This window comes from Triticum dicoccoides, chromosome 1A (genome assembly GCF_002162155.2).
Source record: "Triticum dicoccoides isolate Atlit2015 ecotype Zavitan chromosome 1A, WEW_v2.0, whole genome shotgun sequence".
NCBI classification, from domain to species: domain Eukaryota; kingdom Viridiplantae; phylum Streptophyta; class Magnoliopsida; order Poales; family Poaceae; genus Triticum; species Triticum dicoccoides.
In genome coordinates this window covers 122552460-122572617 of record NC_041380.1, presented here as the reverse complement: position 1 = coordinate 122572617, position 20158 = coordinate 122552460, and the positions used below count along the sequence as shown (strand labels likewise).

At 42.0% G+C, this 20158-nt stretch overlaps 1 long non-coding RNA gene across 7 annotated transcripts; it reads right to left on the bottom strand.

The window, feature by feature from the left end:
• Window positions 1-938: 938 nt before the first annotated feature.
• Window positions 939-4342, bottom strand: LOC119366128. 7 transcript variants are annotated; one of them, XR_005175945.1, is made up of 10 exons: window positions 3823-4341; window positions 3496-3630; window positions 3242-3367; window positions 2922-3142; window positions 2780-2844; window positions 2564-2616; window positions 2266-2441; window positions 1784-1878; window positions 1445-1685; window positions 939-1251 (listed from the first exon to the last, which is right to left on the bottom strand). It is a non-coding gene; the product is annotated as an uncharacterized LOC119366128 (long non-coding RNA). The 7 variants fall into 7 exon arrangements; XR_005175943.1 differs by having other exon boundaries at window positions 939-1294; window positions 1445-1878; window positions 3823-4342; XR_005175939.1 differs by having other exon boundaries at window positions 1445-1878; window positions 3242-3359.
• Window positions 4343-20158: the final 15816 nt, after the last annotated feature.

The following is a 20158-nucleotide window of genomic DNA, read 5'->3' as shown; positions in this document are numbered from 1 at the left end:
AGTGAGCCAAAAAATGGGATGGAACATTCTGAGGCAGAGTTTAGAAAACTGCAAGTGAGGCTTTCCTACAACGTTAGTATCGCACGCACTCGCACATGCCAACTTGAGTTATTCTGAACTTTTCTTCGTTATTCACAAATCACCATGGCTCAAAGGCACTAACAAAACAATGTTATGTTCTAACAAGGATGCGTCCAACAAAAGACAAAGGGCGCGGCGGCGACTCCCGCGGCAGGCGACGGGCGGCGGCTCCAGCTCTCCCGCGGCGCGCGACGGACGGCGGCTCCGGCTCTCCTGTGGCAAAGGGCCGTGACCTGCGGCGGCTCCGGCTCTTCCATGGCGAAGGGCAGCGGCTCCAGCGGCTAACGGCTGCAGGAGGAGGAGGGGGCGAGACTGCGAGAGGTCGTGCGGGCGGGGCGGTAGATCGTGCGAACAATTTTTTTTAACGGCGGGGCGGGACGGGGTGGGTTAGGGATCGATTAGTAGGTTATATGGGTCAGGGATCGATTAGTAGGTTATAGTAAGTGTGCACGTGCAACGCACGTCTATTATCACCAGATGCATAGAAAAATAGCCTAATGTCCCTTCATCATTCATTTTGCAAAGTGTGTTAAAGATACTTCAAAAGTAAAATGTCCTTTAGTTGACCAAATTACTCCATATCACATATTTCCTCAGCTGCAACGCCAATCCTACTGAATAAAACAATGCTAAGCAATTATACTAACTTCAACTACCAACTTCTCATATCCTCATTTTTTATTACCTACAGCTCCTATCCTATTCTTTTACTGGGAGCCCGTTGTCGATCATTCTACAAGATGACAAAACTTTAGGAAAAAATTACTACAAGCACATTTTAATTTTCTTGAGAAACTATACTTCACAAAACATTTTCTTCGAAAAGTATGGAGAACTTCTAGGAAATTGCAGGCAAATGCACAGTGCATAATTATTAGCTTGCACATAAAAATGATACAGAGTTAACAAATAACTTTCCTATCCAAATATCATGCCAGTCATATCAAACAAAAGTTGAATGGATCAACTAATGAAAAGATAATGTTACATTGTTATTCACCTTTGCTAGTGTTATTATGTCAACCAAATATAGTTTTCCACCTGTTGACGTTATCCTCAGCTTTCTATTACACGGCTGATAGCCCTTCAATCATTTGCTCCTCCCCTGTTGCTCTAATATTAAAGCTCCTATACTCGCTTCTCATATGCTTTCTTCAAGTCATTACGAACCTGCATGAGTTGTCATATACTCTCCATAGTCAATTTGAACATCCTAATCAAATGAGACATGGTCAATTTGCATTTCAGATTTGTAGTAATTAGCGTAATAGTACAGACTATTCAACGGAGTTAATTGAAACCAATTAATTAATTTAAGATGGTGACTGCAGTGAATAAACATATGCATGTTGTCATTGCCGACCTCCCTGGCGATGTCGCGATGCCGGTCAGCTTGTGTTGTACTCCCAGCGCACCTCTTCCAGCGGTCAACGGTGATGTACCCGCTGTCATCCTCGTCAAAGTAGGCGAAGGCAGACAGCAGGCAATGCTTGTTAATGTGCACTGTTGACCCGATGAACTCATCGTAAGCAATGCTTCTGCTACTCCATCTTTCCTTGCCCTCTGATAATCAGCCATGCTTGACGTGAAAATGCAAGTTGGCCCTATAGAACATAAAACAAGAGTTCACAGAAGCTGCAAAAATTTCTAGGGGTAGCTCAATATGACTTTGTTCAGAATGTTTCATGTAGGATTGTTGTACATTCCATGTTTTTTTTCTCCATGTACTGGCCAAAAGGGAACTTATGGACACTACGCACATCCTGATGGAGCTTGCATTGGTCAATAGATGCTACACTTGAACATCCAAAATAAACAGAGTAAGCATTAGTATCAGGGATTGTGCTTGTCATATATTTAAAATCTGAAAATATCATCAAAGTATATAACATACTCCATGTATAATCAAACTGAGTTTGGCAACGTAGGAGTGGATTAACACCACAGAATCAGATATGACCAAAAAAGCTAGCAGTTAGCAGGACTACAGTTCATACTATGCGTGTATATGAAAGTCGGGATAAGGAACACGTTTAAGTAGACATAAGTAGTCCTAACTGAATGTAGAAGTTTCTGTGATGGGGTACTGTTAATCCCGTCATGAATTACAACCATCCAAGCATATTGCTATGATAATAAGTAAATCAATTACGACACTCTAATGTAAGAAGATTGGTAACTCACATTGGGCTTGACCGACTCCTGCCGAAGCCGGCGCAATGCCTGCAGCTGGATGGCGTTGGCCACATGGAGAACGGCCGTCTCAAATGTCCCGAAGCTCCCGATGATCTTCTTGCTGGGCTCCAGGCTAAGGCACGCCTCCATGTTGATACTATCAGTGACCCGTTCTTGGTGGCGACCTCGTCACCAAAAAAAAAAAATCACAGTCAATAGAAGAATCAACCAAAAAATAAATAAATACCAAAATAAATAATCACAGTCAATAGAAGAATCAACCAAAAAATAATGAGCATTGAACAACCTTTCCCTAGTTATTTGGTAGTCGTTGTTGTTCAATCAGTAACTGAGGTGGAGCTGCAGAAAACAGTTGCCTGATCAGTTATACATCTTTTTTAGGTTACAAACATCAGATAATGAAATATCACAAAGCCAATAGTCCTTATCTAACTTACAGACACAATTATACATCTTCTTTAGGTTACAAACAGAAGAGACAAGTATTAGTACTGCTTAGTACCTCCGTTCCAAAATAGATTAATTCCTGGAAAGGTTGAGGTCGAACTTCTCTAACTTATTGGTGCTCTGTAAACCATCATATTAGGTTTTCAACTTTTTCAAAGAGACAGATCATGATAAAAAAATTGAAAGATGAATAATACCTGGATCGCCTCCTCAAAATCATGCCCCCACAAGTTTTCAGTTGAAAGTAAGAAAAACATGAATCACTTCAGTTGCGTTAATCACGCATATGAGAATGTCTAAACCCGAACACATCAGTATTCACACGTATGAAGAGAGGTGAAAGCGCGAAACAGGAATTAAACCTAAATCTTGGAATTTCTCTTAATGGCCTGCCTATTCCATACCTGACATCCAAAACCTACAGCAAAGCAATTCAACAAACATCACGATGTTGTATGCTCCATTATCAAGTTATATAGCTGCAGCAAGAGCATCTTAAAAAGGAAAATCATTCTACCATGGGTTATTCGATCTTCATAAGAAAAACGACCTTCATCCCAGGCTTCAACTCAAGCTATAGGGCCAGAAACTGCTCGTACCGTTTGGTACTTCTGCTTCAAGGTTCACCATTCCACCTAAAATGCTAAGACACATGGGGAATCACAATTAGCAATGTTCTATGACATATTCTCATATATTTTTTTCTTTTGAAATATAACTTTCTTGAAGAATGAAAGACCAATTATTTGTTCTTTTGATAAGAGTCCTCACCTATGAGCAAAGTGGAAGGATTCAGTCCAGCCACACTCATAGAAGCTAGTAGCAAGATCATAGTATTTGTGAACCAGGTTTTGAAGAAACGATTTGGTCAACATATTTTAGAACTCTGCAAGCTCTAGCTGAAATCTGCACTACCATTATTAGTCTAGAAAATGCTAGTGGGCAAAGATAACAAGATAATTTCTGAATTCCATACTAATGCGGAGGGGACAACATCAAAAGATTCACTTATTTTTCTATCTTGCATACTCGTGCCAGCAAATTCATTCATGCAGTCCAATTCAAGCATTGCTGGGGAAGGGGAGGGGGGATCAATACCTGCAAAGCTCGACGCTGTTGCCGTCATCGCTTGATCTCCGCGCACCATCGCAGATCGAAATTTTCAGCCGTCGCACACACAGGGATGGGCGGGCGACGCCGTGGCCCGGTGAAGCGGCCGCGGGCGTCGGTGAAGCAGTCTGCGCGGATGGCGGCAGGCGGCCGCTAGGAGGCTATTGGGCGGGGCGGCGCCGCAACCCGGTGAAGCGACCGCTGGGTCTTGGCGGCCGGGGCAAAGGAGAGGGGCGGCGCGAGGAGGAGCTGAAGGAAGGTGCGCCCGCGTAGGGATGGAGGATGGGCGGGCGGCTGCTCACGATCGCGGCGGCCCCGGCTCTCCCGCGGCGACCTGCGGTGGCTCCTCCGGCGCGCGACGGGCGGTGGCTCCGGCTCTCCCGCGGCGAAGGGCGCGACAAGCGACAACCTGCGGCGGCTCCCGCAGTGCGCGACGGGCGGCGGCTCCGGCTGTCCCGCGGCGAAGGGCGCGATGGGCGGCAAACCGCGGGCGGCGAACGGCGCCGGAGAAGGCGGGGGCGAGAGGTCCTGCGGACGGGGGAGAGATCGTGCTCACGGTTTTCTTCTCTCTTTTTTTAACGGCGGGGCGGGTTAGCGATCGATTAGGGGCGGATTAGCGATGGGCGTGGTGGGTAGTGTTAAACATTAAGGACCATTAGATCTTGCTAATGAATGGGTGTGATTATTTGAATCTGCTTTTTTCTTTTTTTATAGAGGTAGTAGATGATTTTCGTTAACAGATATTTTAGGTAACGGCATGGTGGGCGAGAGGTCCTGCGGACTGGGGAAAGATCGTGCTCACGGTTTTCTTCTTTTTTTTAACGGCGTGGCGGGTTAGCGATCGATTAGGGGCGGGTTAGTGATGGGCGTGGTGGGTAGTGTTAAACACGAAATGATTAAGGACCATTAGATCTTGCTAATGAATGGGTGTGATTGTTTGGATCTGCCTCTCTCTTTTTTTATAGGGGTAGTAGATGATTTTCGTTAACAGATATTTTAGGCAATGGCATGGTGGGTAGTTAAAGCGTAAAACGCGTTTAGTATGTTCGAGGGATGTAAACCATCAGATTGCAGGTTTTGATAGATAGGATGATCTGGTTTTTCGCTCTCTCTTTCTTTTATAGTGGTAATAGATTTGTGTTGGCTTGAGTTCTAATTATATATGGTGTTGAGCTGCCTATTAGAGATTGTACTTGTTCTGAGTGTATAATTGACATGTTCAATGCGTGATTGTGGTGTGCATACATGTTTTGGACGGGTGTTAGCCGGTTGTAGTTGTGTGAGTCGCGTGGGAGCTCCTTTACCATGTTAAAATCATGGAATTGCCGCTATAACGTTCACATGGAGCGGCTCATGAAGCTCTCCCTTGCTCAGCTTGGCTCCTTGCTCCACTCGCTCGCTTAGTGTTTTTTCTCGTTCGGTCCACTGCTAGCTCAGAAGAAACCGATTATTATTTTTGTTCACTAGTCTTGAAAAAAAATCTTGAATTCTAAAAAATATTTTGAATTAGAAAAACCACAAATTTTAGAAAAATGTTTGCAAATTTAAAAAATATTTGTGGACTTCAAACAATGTTTTTTGAATTTGAAAAAGGTGCACAAATTTAAAAATGTTGATGAAATTTTTAAATAGTTGTGAATTTATTAATTACTCCCTCCGTCTCATAATATAATAGCGTTTGTAACACTACACTAGTGTCAAAACCACTCTTATATTATGAGACCGAGGGAGTATTAATGAATTTTAAAAATGTTCAATGTTCTTAATATTCTTTATAATTTAAATTGGGATAAAAGAAAATGTATCAAATAGTAAAATAAGAAATGAACCAAAATATTTTATTAAAACCGATAAAGAAAACATAGAGGACAAAGAAAAAGGAAATTCCCTCTTGCATTGTACCAGGCCTTATGGCCCCTCTATGCTTACTCAGCACACCAATTGTCTATGGAAGCTGAGGATCGTCACTGATAGTCCACACCCATCAGTGATGAAATCAATTTTGTAAAGTATTCCGTAACAGTGAAACTTGCTTCTTGTCGGCTAAGTCGTTGGTAAGCCATTTTCGAGCTTTCTTGGCCTGATCTTCATGTCAATACTGCGCTCTGGCATTGATATGTCACGGTCAAATCTTGGTGGGAAGGCGTTAGTTGAAAGATCTGAAAGGAAAGGAACGTGCGCGGCTTTAGTGCCAAGGCGACGCTGGCGGCGGTGATCATGCGCTACATTAAGGACGAAGCAGCATACCTGGCGCTAAGCACCTGTGTAATATAATGTCATGAGAGTAGCTTGATGTCTTTGTTCTGCCATTGCAATTACTGTCTCTCAAACTCTTCTTCTTAATCAATGAAATGGCAAATCTTTTGCCTCATTCCAAAATCTAATAATTGTCGGGATTTGGAGAGGGCCCGATGCCAGCGTGGAGCTAGCACCCTGCCAGGGTGCCAGGTCACATGACTGTCACGACTTGCCCTAAGGTCGACTGAACAATGTCTCAGAATGTTGGGAAACGTAGCATGCAATTTAAAAGATATCCTATGCTAACGCAAGATCCATCTAGGAGATGCATAGCAACGAGAGGGGGGAGAGTGTGTTCACGTACCCTCGTAGACCGAAAGCGAAAGCGTTTGACAACGCGGTTGATGTAGTCGAACTTCTTCTCGTTCCGACCGGTCAAGCACCAAACATACGTCACCTCCGAGTTCTGCACACGTTCAGCTCGATGACGTCCCTCGAACTCTTGATCCAGCAAAGTGTCGAGGGAGAGTTCCGTCAGCACGACGGCGTGGTGATGGTGATGGTGTAGTGGTCCGCGCAGGGCTTCGCCTAAGCACTATGTGGATATGACCGGAGGCGTAAACTGTGGAGGGGGGCACCGCATACGGCTAACAATTATTGTTGTGCGTTCTAGCGGTGCCCCTCATATATATAGGTTGGAGGGGAGGATAGGCAGCCAAGGGGGCGCCTCCCAATTCGGCCCCCTCCTTACCATATCCACCAGAGGGGGAAGGAAAGAGGAGGGAGGAGGGAAGGAAGCGGGAAGCCGAATCCCTCCCCTTCCTTCTCTCTTCTTCCCTTTCCTTTCCCTCAGGTGCGGCCCATATGGGGGGCGCAGCAGCCCCTGCTGGCTGTTGCGTTTCCCCTATTGGCCCATTAGGCCCATATAGTTTGCCGGGGGATGTTCGGAACCCCTTCCGGTGACCCGATAAGTACCCGGTACACCGGAACACTTCCGGTGTCCGAATACTATCGTCCTATATATGAATCTTTACCTCCCGACCATTTCGAGACTCCTTGTCATGTCTTTTATATCATCCAGGACTTCGAACAACATTTGGTCACCAAATCACATAACTCATCTAATACAAAAATCATCATCGAACGTTAAGCGTGCGGACCCTACGGGTTCGAGAACTATGTAGACATGACCGAGACACCTCTCCGGTCAATAACCAATAGCTGAACCTGGATGCTCGTATTGGTTACCACATATTCTACGACGGTCTTTGTCATTGGTATGTTACTTGCCCGAGATTCGATCGTCGGTATCTTCATACCTAGTTCAATCTCGTTACTGACAAGTCTCTTTACTCGTTCCGTAATACACCATCCCGCAACTAACTCATTAGTCACATTGCTTGCAAGGCTTATTATGATGTGTATTACCGAGAGGGCCCAGAGATACCTCTCCGATATTCGGGGTGACGAATCCTAATCTTGATCTATGCCAAACCAACAAACACCTCTGGAGATACCTGTAGAGCATCTTTATAATCACCCAGTTACGTTGTGACGTTTGATAGCACACAAGGTATTCCTCTGGTATCTGGGAGTTGCATAATCTCATAGTCAAAGGAATATGTATATGACATGAAGAAAGCAATAGCGATAAAACTGAACGATCAATATGCTAAGCTAGCGGATGGGTCATGTCCATCACGTCATTCTTCTAATGATGTGATCTCGTTCATTAAATGATAACACATGTCTATGGTTAGGAAACTTAATCATCTTTGATTAATGAGCTAGTCTAGTAGAGGCTTACTAGGGTCACGGTGTTTTGTCTATGTATCCACACATGTTAGTTTCCGGTTAATGCAATTCTAGCATGAATTATAAACATTTATCATGATATAAGGAAATATAAAATAACAACTTTATTATGGCCTCTAGGGCATATTTCCTTCAGTCTCCCACTTGCACTAGAGTCAATATCTAGATCACATCGCCATGTGATTAACACCAATAGTTCACATCACCATGTGATTAACACCCACAGTTCACATCGCCATGTGACCAACACCCAAAGGGTTTACTAGAGTCAGTAATCTAGTTTAAATCGCCATGTGAATAACACCCAAAGAGTACTAAGGTGTGATCATGTTTTGCTTGTGAGAGAGGTTTAGTCAACGGGTCTGCCACATTCATAGCCGTATATATTTTGCAAATTTTCTATGTCTACAATGCTCTGCATGTAGCTACTCTAGCTAATTGCTCCCACTTTCAATATGTATCCAGATTGAGACTCGGAGTCATCTAGATCGGTGTAAAAGCTTGCATTGACGTAACTCTTTACGACGAACTCTTTATCACCTCCATAACCGAAAAATATTTCCTTAGTCCTCTTAGGTAACTAAGGATAACTTTAACTATTGTCTAGTGATCCACTCCTGGATCACTATCGTACCCCCTTGCCAAACTCATGGCAAGGTACACAATAGGTCTGGTACACAGCATAACATATTTTATAGAACCTATGGCTGAGGCATAGGGAATAACTTTCATTCTATTTCTATTTTCTGTCGTGGTCGGGTTTTGAGACTTACTCAACTTTACACCTTACAATACAGGCAATAACTCCTTCTTTGACTGTTCCATTTTGAACTACTTCAAAATCTTGTCAAGGTATGTACTCATTGAAAAATCTTATCAAGCGTCTTGATCTATCTCTATAGATCTTGATGCCTAATATGTAAGCAGCTTCACCGAGGTCTTTCTTTGAAAAACTCCTTTCAAACAATCCTTTATGCTTTCTAGAAAATTCTACATCATTTCCGGTCAACAATATGTTATTCACATATACTTATCAGAAAGGTTGTAGTGCTCCCACTCAATTTTTTGTAAATACAGACTTCACTGCAAGTCTGTATAAAACTATATAATTTGATCAACTCATCAAAGCGTATATTCCAACTCCGATATGCTTGCACTAGTCCATAGATGGATCACTGGAGCTTGCACATTTTGTTAGCACCTTTAGGATTGACAAAATCTTCTGGTTGTGTCATATATAACTCTTCTTTAATAAATCCATTAAGGAATGCAGTTTTGATATCCATTTGCCAGATTTCATAAAATGCGGCAATTGCTAGCATAATTTGGACAGACTTAAGCATCAATACGAGTGAGAAAAACTCACCGTAGTCAATAGCTTGAACTTGTTGAAATACTTTTTGCAAAAATTCAAGCTTTGTAGATAGTAACACTACCATCAGCGTTCGTCTTCCTCTTGAAGATCCATTTATTCTCAATGGCTTGTCGATCATCGGGCAAGTCCATCAAAGTCCACACTTTGTTCTTATATATGGATCCTATCTCAGATTTCATGGCCTCAAGCCATTTATCGGAATCTGGGCTCATCATAGCTTCTTCATAGTTTGTAGGTTCATTATGGTCTAGTAACATGACTTCCAGAACAGGATCACCCTACCACTTCGGTGTAAAACGTGCTCTGGTTGACCTACGAGGTTCGGTAGTAACTTGATCTGAAGTTTTATGATCATTATCATTAGCTTCCTCTCTAGTTGGTGTAGGCATCACGGGAACGGTTTTCTATGATGAGCTACTTTCCAATTCGAGAGATGGTACAATTACCTCATCAAGTTCTACTTTCCTCCCACTCACTTCTTTCGAGAGAAACTCCTTCTCTATAAAGGATCCATTCTTAGCAACGAAGATCTTGCCTTCGAATCTGTGATAGAAGGTGTACCCAACAGTTTCTTTTGGGTATCCTATGAAGATGCACTTCTCCGATTTGGGTTCGAGCTTATTAGGCTGAAGCTTTTCACATAAGCATCGCAACCCCAAACTCTAAGAAACGACAGCTTAGGTTTCTTGCCAAACCATAGTTAATACGGTGTCGTCTCAGCGGATTTAGATGGTGCCCTATTTAACGTGAATGCAGTTGTCTCTAATGCATAACCCCAAAACGATAGTGGTAAATTGGTAAGAGACATCATAGATCGCACCATATCTAATAAAGTACGGTTACGATGTTCGGACACACCATTACGTTGTGGTGTTCCACATGGAATGAGTTGTGAAACTATTCCTCATTTTTTGAAATGAAGGCCAAACTCGTAAGTTAAATTTTCACCTCCGCGATCAGATCATAGAAACTTTATTTTCTTGTTACGATGATTCTCCAGTTCACTCTGAAATTCCTTAAACTTTTCAAATGTTTCATACTTGTGTTTCATTAAGTAGATATACCCATATCTGCTCAAATCATTTGTGAAGGTCAGAAAATAACGATGCCCGCCGCGTGCCTCAATAGTCACTGGACCGCATACATCTGTATATATTATTTCCAATAAGTCATTAGCTGGCTCCATTGTTACGGAGAATGGAGTTTTAGTCATCTTGCTTATGTGGCATGGTTCGCAAGTATCAAATAATTCATAATCAAGTGATTCCAAAAGTCCATTCGCATGGAGTTTCTTCATGCGCTTTACACATATATGACCTAAATGTCAATGCCACAAATATGTTTCGTTATCATTATCAACTTTGCATCTTTTGGCATCAATATTATGAATATGTGTATCACTATGATCGAGATTCAATAAACCATTTACATTGGGTGTATGACCATACAAGGTTTTATTCATGTAAACAGAACAACTATTATTCTCTGACTTAAATGAATAACCGTAATTCAATAAACATGATCCAATCATTTTCATGCTCAACGCAAACACCAAATAATTTTTATTTAGGTCCAACACTAATCCCGAAAGTAGAGGGAGTGTGCGATGGTGATCTTATCAACCTTGGAATCACTTCCAACACACATCGTCACCTCGCCCTTAACTAGTCTCTGTTCATTTTGCAACTCCTGCTTTTGAGTTACTAATCTTAGCAACTGAACCGGTATCAAATACCCTGGGGTTACTATGAACACTAGTAAAGTACATATCAATAACATGTATATCAAATATACCTTTGTCCACTTTGCCATCCTTTCTTATCCGCCAAGTATTTGGGGTAGTTCCGCTTCCAGTGACCATTCCCTTTGTAGTAGAAGCACTCAGTTTGAGGCTCAGGTCTAGCTTTGGGTTTCTTCATGGAAGTGGCAACTTGCTTGTCATTCTTCTTGAAGTTCGCTTTCTTTTCCTTTTCCCTTTTTCTTGAAACTAGTTGTCTTTTTAACCATCAACACTTGATGCTCTTTCTTGATTTCTACTTTCACCGATTTCGGCATCGCGAAGAGCTAGGGATTCTTTTCCATTATCCCTTGCACATTATAGTTCATCACGAAGTTCTAGTAGCTTGGTGATAGTGACTAGAGAACTCTGTCAATCACTATCTTATCTGGAAGATTAACTCCCACTTGATTTAAGCAATTCTAGTACCCAGACATTCTGAGCACATGCTCACTGGTTGAGCTATTCTCCTCCATCTTGTTGCCAAAGTACTTGTCAGAGGTCTCATACCTCTCGACATGGGCATGAGTCTGAAATACCAATTTCAACTCATGGAACATCCCATATGCTCCATGGCGTTCAAAACATTTTTGAAGTCCCGGTTCTAAGACGTAAAGCATGGCGCACTAAACTATCGAGTAGTCATCATATTGAGCTTGCCAAACGTTCATAACGTCTGCATCTGCTCTTGCAATAGGTCTGCCACCTAGCGGTGCATCAGGACATAATTTTTCTGTGCAGCAATGAGGATAATCCTCAGATCACGGACCCAGTCCGCATGATTGCTACTATCATCTTTTAACTTAGTTTTCTCTAGGAACATATCAAAAACATAAGGGAGCTACAATGCAAGCTATTGATCTACAACATAGTTATGCAAATACTATCAGGACTAAGTTCACGATAAATTAAGTTCATTAATCATATTACTTAAGAACTCCCACTTAGATTGACATCCCTCAAGTCATCTAAATGATACGTGATCCAAATCAACTAAACCATGTCCGGTCATCACGTGAGATGGAGTAGTCATCAATGGTGAACATCTCTATGTTGATGATATCTACTATATGATTCCCGTTCGACCTTTCGGTCACCAGTGTTCTGAGCCATGTGTGTACATGCTAGGCTCATCAAGTTTAACCCAAGTATTCCGCATCTGCAAAACTGTCTTGCACCCGTTGTATGTGAACGTAGAGCATATCACACCCGATCATCACATGGTGTCTCAGCATGACGAACTGTCGCAACGGTGCATACTTAGGGAGAACACTTATACCTTGAAATTTTGGTAAGGGTTGCTACCGTTGTACTAAGCAAAATAAGATGCATAAAAGATAAACATCACATGCAATAAAAATATGTGACATGATATGGCTATCATCATCTTGTGCCTTTGATCTCCATCTTCAAAGCATCGTCATGATCTCCATCGTCACCGGCTTGACACCTTGATCTCCATCGTAGCGTTGTGGTTGTCTCGACAACTATTGCTTCTACAACTATCGCTAACGCATAGTGATAAAGTAAAGCATTTACATGGTGTTTGCATTTCATACAATAAAGCGACAACCATAAGGCTCCTGCCAGTTGCCGATAACTTTTACAAAGCATGATCATCTCATACAATAACGTATATCACATCATGTCTTGACCATATCACATCACAACATGCCCTACAAAAACAAGTTAGACGTCCTCTACTCTACTGTTGCAAGTTTTATGTGGCTGCTACGGGCTTCTAGCAAGAACCGTTCTTACCTACACATGAAAACCACAATGATGATTTATCAAGTTTGCTGTTTTAACCTTCAACAAGGACCGGCAGCAGTCAAATTCGATTCAACTAAAGTTTGAGAAACAGACACCCGCTAGCCACCTTTATGCAAAACTAGTTTCATGTGTGTCGGTGGAACCGGTCTCATGAACGTGGTCATGTAAGGTTGGTCCGGGCCGCTTCATTCAAGAATACCGCCGAACCAAAATAAGACATTGGTGGTAAGCAGTATGAGGATCACCGCCCACAACTCTTTGTGTTCTGCTCGTGCATATCATCTACGAATAGACCTCGCTCGGATGCCATTGTTGGGAAACGTAGCATGCAATTTCAAAAAGTTTCCTATGCTCATGGAAGATCTATCTAGGATATGCATAGCAACGAGAGGGGGAGAGTGTGTCCACGTACCCTCGTAGACCGAAAGCGGAAGCGTTTGAAAACTCGGTTGATGTAGTCGAACTTCTTCTCGTTCCGACCGAACAAGCACCGAACATACGGCACCTCTGAGTTCTGCACACGTTCAGCTCGATGACGTCCCTCGAACTCTTGAACCAGCAAAGTGTCGAAGGAGAGTTCCGTCAGAACGACGGCATGGTGACGGTGATGGTGAAGTGGTTCGCGCATGGCTTCTCCTAAGCACTACGTGAATATGACCGGAGGTGTAAACTGTGGAGGGGGGCGCCGCACACGTCTAACAATTGTTGGTGTGTGTTCTAGCGGTCCCCCCTCATATATATATAGGTTGGAGGGGAGGAGAGGCAGCCAAGGGAGCGCCCCAAGTAGGAGGAATCCTACTTGGGCGCCTCCTAATTCGGCCTCCCCCTTACCATATCCACCGGAGGGGGAAGAAAGAGGAGGGAGGAGGGAAGGAAGGGGGAGGCCGAATCCCTACCCTTCCTTCTCTCTTCTTCCCTTTCCTTTCCCTCAGGTGCGGCCCATATGGGGGGCGTAGCAGCCCCTGCTGGCTGTTGTGTTTCCCCTCTTGGCCCATTAGGCCCATATAGTTTCCCGGGGGATGCCCGGAACCCCTTCCGATGACCCGATACGTACCCGGTACCCTGAAAGACTTCCGGTGTCCGAATATTTTGGAGTTTTTGGTTTTCTTCAACAAGCAAATTAAAAAGCAAAAGAAAAAATGAGAAAAACTATTTACACAGCAAAGCTCCCAACAAGCAAAAGAAGAACAAGGAAATATTTTTTCGATTTTCTTTTTTAATACTACTACTAAGCATGCATAGAAAGTAAATTACTACAACTAATTTTTTTGGTTTTCTCTAAAGTTTTCCAAACACACAAGAAAAAAAGCAAGAAGATAAATCTAAGCATGGATGATACAATGAAAAAGTGTGAGCGCCAACAAATTACTACTAAGCATGCATAGAAAGTAAATTACTACAACTAATTTTTTTTGGTTTTCTCTAAAGTTTTCCAAACACACAAGAAAAAAGCAAGAAGATAAATCTAAGCATGGATGATACAATGAAAAAGTGTGAGCGCCAACAAATGGAATGATGTGTGAACATGAATATAAAGTCGGTGAGAAACACGTACTCCCCCAAGCTTAGGCTTTTGGCCTAAGTTGGTAACCGACCAGTAGTATAGATAGTAGTCGGCGTGGTAGCTCACAGAGGCTCTTGGTGCGGATGCCTCAGCACGACGTGCCGCCAATACTGCTGCGTTATGCGCTCGGGCCTCGCTCTCAAGAACAAAATATCTTCCCCTGCTGTTACAGTCAAAAAGAGCAGGCGCAAGCAAATATGTGTCCACAACATGTGATTGGTTAAACAACAAATTATAAGTGAAGTTATCAGCACTTCCCTTGAGAATCTTATGATCTTTTAAGGCATCAAAATCTGAATATCGAGTGGGTAAGATAGGGTTAAAGGGCAAAGGTGAAACTCCCAGTCCTCGTGCTAAACGTGTGGCATAAATTCCACAATAGAACCAACCACTTTTGGCGTTATGCTGAAGTCTACGTGCAACAATTTCTCCAAGGTTATAATGCCTTCCACCGGTGAGAGCGGTGTGAAGGAGGCCCAAGTCTGGTGAACAAAGTATGCTGCAGTCTTTCTTTCCTACTATGAATTTCCCGTTAAATAATGTGAAATGCTGGATTGCGGGAAAGTGAGCACTTTTTATTCTTCCTTGCCTCACTCCTCTATTTTCACCGTAAAAAAGGCTAGTCAAAAAGGTCTCATACTCAGCCTTTGTTGGCTCATCAAGTGAAACCCAACATGGAAGTTTGCAATGGTAAGAAAAGCTCTCTAGTGAAATAGTATATGGTTCATCATAAAGCATAAAAGACAACCTAGACTCACGTTGAAAATATTTAAATCATTTAACAAATGATTCAGTGAGAAGATGGCGCTGTTCACACTTATCTGAGAGGTAGGGACCAAGATCGACATTGTGAACATATTGCTCAAATTCCTCCTTGATGCCCACCTGCACCATATATTCATCGCAAGGCCATAAGCATGTTTTGGTGGCGGCATCTCGCGTCGAACTTTCACTTGGTTCAACATAGGACCGACGAGCAGAACTGTCACTAGAAGATGCCCTCGAGGATCGTCTCCTCGAAGAACTCGTTCCAAATAGGTTCATCATGTCCGCGTACAATTTTTCCTATGAACAAAAATCTGAATTCTTAGTTCACAAAATTTTTCCAACAAAACTTCACAAAACTAATAGCAACTACTCATAGGGATACATAGAGGCCATAGCAAGCATTCAAACTACTTAGACCACTAAGAATTGAACATGCAAGCGCATCTACAGCAGTACCAAGAGTAGCTATTTATTCAAAGTATAAACCACTAGAACAAAAACTAATTGGACAAATGATGGAATCACATACCAAGCAACAATCCCCCGAAACAGTTTCAGAAATGGAGCTTCGAGCAAACAGATCGAAAATGGCAGCAAAATGAGCAAGAACTCGGGAAAGAGAGCAAGAGTGATTTTTTATGGAGGTAGGTGACAATGTGGGACGAAGAGATATGTGAGGGGGCCCACGTGGGGACCACAACCCCCTAGGGCGCGCCAGGGGTGCTGGCGCGCCCAGGTGGGTTGTGCCCACCTGATGCACCTCCCTCTGGTTATTTTTTCACCAAAAATTCTTAAATATTCAGAAAAACTTCATACAAATTTTTCTGGGCATTCTGAGAACTTTTATTTTTTGGTCATTTTTTTATTGCACGGAAAATTCAGAAAACAGACAAAACATGGCATTTTATTTTATTTAACTAATAAAAATAGAGAATAAAAAGTAGGGACAGAAAGTAGTGCTTACTAAATTCATCAACTTCATACCGTTCAAAAATGATGCATTAATAAGGTTGATCAGGTCTCATTAACAACCACTTTCGGTTAGTATGAAACCGAGGAACTTTTGTAAATCACTAAGTTACCTCAATGGGGATATGCATTTCCCCAACAATAAGTGTTTCATATTTATTTTTGACAGTAGGTAGAGGTATTTGAAAACTTCCAATAGTGATTGTCGGAGATTTTTCAATAACATTAATACCATTCACTTGGAATTGTTTCTTCGGAAAGTGCACTGTATGCTCATTCCCATTGATATGAAAAGTGACCTTACTTTTATTGCAATCAATAACAGCCCCTGCGGTATTCAAGAAGGGTCTACCAAGGATAATCGACATGTTGTCGTCCTCGGGCATCTCAAGTATAACAAAGTTAGTCAAAATAGTAAAATTAGCAATAACAGCGGGCACCTCATAGATACCGATAGGTACGAGAGTTGATTTGTCAGCCATTTGCAAAAATATTTCAGTAGGTGTGAGTTTATTCAAATCAAGTCTTTTATATAAAGAGAAAGGCATAACTCTACCACCAGCTCCTAAATCACATAAAGCGGTTTTCACATAATTCTTTTGATAGAGCAAGGTATAGTTGGTATACCCGGATCTCCAAGTTTTTTAGGTACTCCATCTTTAAAAGTACAAGTAGCAAGCATAGTGGAGATTTTGGCTTCCGGTATTTTTCTCTTATTAGTGATGATGTCTTTCATATACTTTGCATAAGGAGGCATTTTCAAGATATCAGTCAAGCGAGTACGCAAAAAGACTGACCTCAGCATTTCAGCAAAGCATTCAAATTCTTCATCATAATTCTTCCGGTTTTTGAACCCACGGTTCTCTTTCTTTACCGTGTTTCCTAGCCACAAAGTCTATTTTATCATACCTTTTATTTTTAGGTTGTGGGTTATCAAGATCAACAGTTGGTTCTATCTCAACATCATTATCTGGTTCTTTTTCATTTGTTGGTTGAGAGTCTTCATGAACCTCATCATTGTCTTTTTCATTATCATTAGGTGAGTGTTCATTACCAGACTGAGTTTCAGCATCAGAGATAGAAACTTCATTATCATTATCAGGAGGTTTTTCTATTTCAGGTTCACTAGAAGAGTGCAAAGTCCTATCATTTTTCCTTTTCTTTTTCTTTTTAGAAGGACTAGGTGCACTAGTGTTGTTTCTTTGTGAATCTTGTTCAATTCTTTTTGGGTGTCCCTCAGGATAAAGTGGTTCCTGAGTCATTTTACCTCCTCTAGTTGCAACTCTAACAGCAAAGTCATGCATATTATGATTCATTTCATCAAGTAATTCTCTTTGTGATTTAGCAACTTGTTGTAACTGAGTTTGAACCATAGAAGCATGTTTTCCAACACCTCTAACATCATCTAAGATTCTAAATAACAAGTCACTCAAGAGAGCAATCATATCAGAATTATAGTTCAATTGTTTCATAACATTTGCATTGAAGTGATCTTGTTTTCTAATGTAGTTTTCAAACACAAAAAGGCATTGACTAGGATACATATTGTGAGGATTATCATTTTCATTAAACTTCATAAGAGAATTTACCTCTACCACCTTAGGCATTGGTGGTGTATTAAGCCCATGTATTTCTTCAAAGGAGGTAAATTTTTAACATATTCAGCTTTAATACCTTTTTCCTTCATAGATTTCTTGGCCTCTTGCATATCTTCAGGACTGAGATATAATATACCCCTCTTCTTCGGAGTGGGTTTAGGCGGTGGTTCAGGTATAGTCCAATCATCATAATTTTTCAATATGTTATTCAATAACTCTTCAGCTTGAGCAATAGTTCGTTCCCTGAAAACACAACCAACACAACTATCTAGGAAATCCTTAGAAGCATTGGTCAGTCCATTATAGAAGATATCAAGTATTTCATTTTTCTTAAGAGGATGATCAGGCAAAGCATGAAGTAACTGGCAAAGCCTCCCCCAAACTTGTGGGAGACACTCTTCTTTAGTTTGCACAAAGTTAAATATTTCCCGTAAGGCAGCTTGTTTCATATGAGCTGGAAAATATTTTTCAGAAAAGTAATAGATCATATCCTAGGGACTACGCACACAACCAGGAACAAGAGTATTGTACCAAGCTTTAGCATCACCGTTTAATGAGAAAGGAAATAATTTGAGAATAAAGTAATAGCGAGTTTTTCTCATCATGAGTAAAAAGGGTGGCTATATCATTCAACTTAGTAAGATGTGCCATGATGTCTACTACACAACCTTCTTCTTGTAGACGTTGTTGGGCCTCCAAGTGCAGAGGTTTGTAGGACGTAGCAAATTTCCCTCAAGTGGATGACCTAAGGTTTATCAATCCGTGGGAGGCATAGGATGAAGATGGTCTCTCTCAAACAACCCTGCAACCAAATAACAAAGAGTCTCTTGTGTCCCCAACACACCCAATACAATGGTAAATTGTATAGGTGCACCAGTTCGGCGAAGAGATGGTGATACAAGTGCAATATGGATAGTAGATATAGGTTTTTGTAATCTGAAAATATAAAAACAGCAAGGTAACTAATGATAAAAGTGAGCGAAAACGGTTTTGCAATGTTAGGAAACAAGGCCTAGGGTTCATACTTTCACTAGTGCAAGTTCTCTCAACAATAATAACATAATTGGATCATATAACTATCCCTCAACATGCAACAAAGAGTCACTCCAAAGCCACTAATAGCGAAGAACAAACGAAGAGATTATTGTAGGGTACGAAACCACCACAAAGTTATTATTGCTGATCGATCTATTCAAGAGTTTGTACTAGAATAACACCTTAAGACACAAATCAACCAAAACCCTAATGTCACCTAGATACTCCAATGTCACCTCAAGTATCTGTGTGTATGATCATACGAAATGCATCATACAATCTCAGATTCATCTATTCAACCAACACAAAGAACTTCAAAGAGTGCCCCAAAGTTTCTACCGGAGAGTCAAGACGAAAATGTGTGCCAACCCCTATGCATAAGTTCACGAGGTCACAGAACTCGCAAGTTGATCACCAAAACATACATCAAGTGGATCACGTGATATCCCATTGTCACCACAGATAAGCACATGCAAGACATACATCAAGTGTTCTCAAATCCTTAAAGACTCAATCCGATAAGATAACTTCAAAGGGAAAACTCAATTCATCACAAGAGAGTAGAGGGGGAGAAACATCATAAGATCCAACTATAATAACAAAGCTCGCGATACATCAAGATCGTGCCAAATCAAGAACACGAGAGAGAGAGAGAGAGAGAGAGATCAAACACATAGCTACTGTACATACCCTCAGCCCCGAGGGAGAACTACTCCCTCCTCGTCATGGAGACCGCCGGGATGATGAAGATGGCCACCGGAGAGGGATTCCCCCCTCCGGCAGGGTGCCGGAATGGGTCTAGATTGGTTTTTGGTGGCTATGGAGGCTTCTGGCGGCGGAACTCCCGATCTAGGTTTCTTTCTCGAAGTTTCTGTATATATAAGAGGTCACTACAAAAAAAAGACACATCCGTGACATTTTGGGCCGGACAGAATTTTTTTCTGTCATACATATGACACTTCTATGACGATAATTGTGACAAAACCCGGTATCATCATAGATGTGGTGGGCTCCTACTTCTATGACAAAAATCATGACAGAAAATGGGCTTTTCATCCTGGGCGGGCCGGAGACGCAGCTACATGACATTCTTTGGGCCGTCCATGACGGAAAAAAATGTGGTAGAAGCAAGGGGGAGGAAAATTTCGGGGAGTTCCCGGTTACGGTGGGAGGTCGGGGGCCGAGCGATGCGCGTTTCTCTCGTGCACGTACGCGTGTGTGTGCGAGGCGTTGGCTTTAACAGAACCCGAGCGAGGCGTTGGGCTCTAACTGAACCCGAGCGATTGCACTGCAGGCTACGCGTTACTGAACCCGAGTGATCGATCGATGGATGTTAACTGAACCCAGTCGAGCGATTCCTTCGCTACTGCTGCTAACTGAAGCCGATTGATGCTGTCTCTGGGATGAACAGT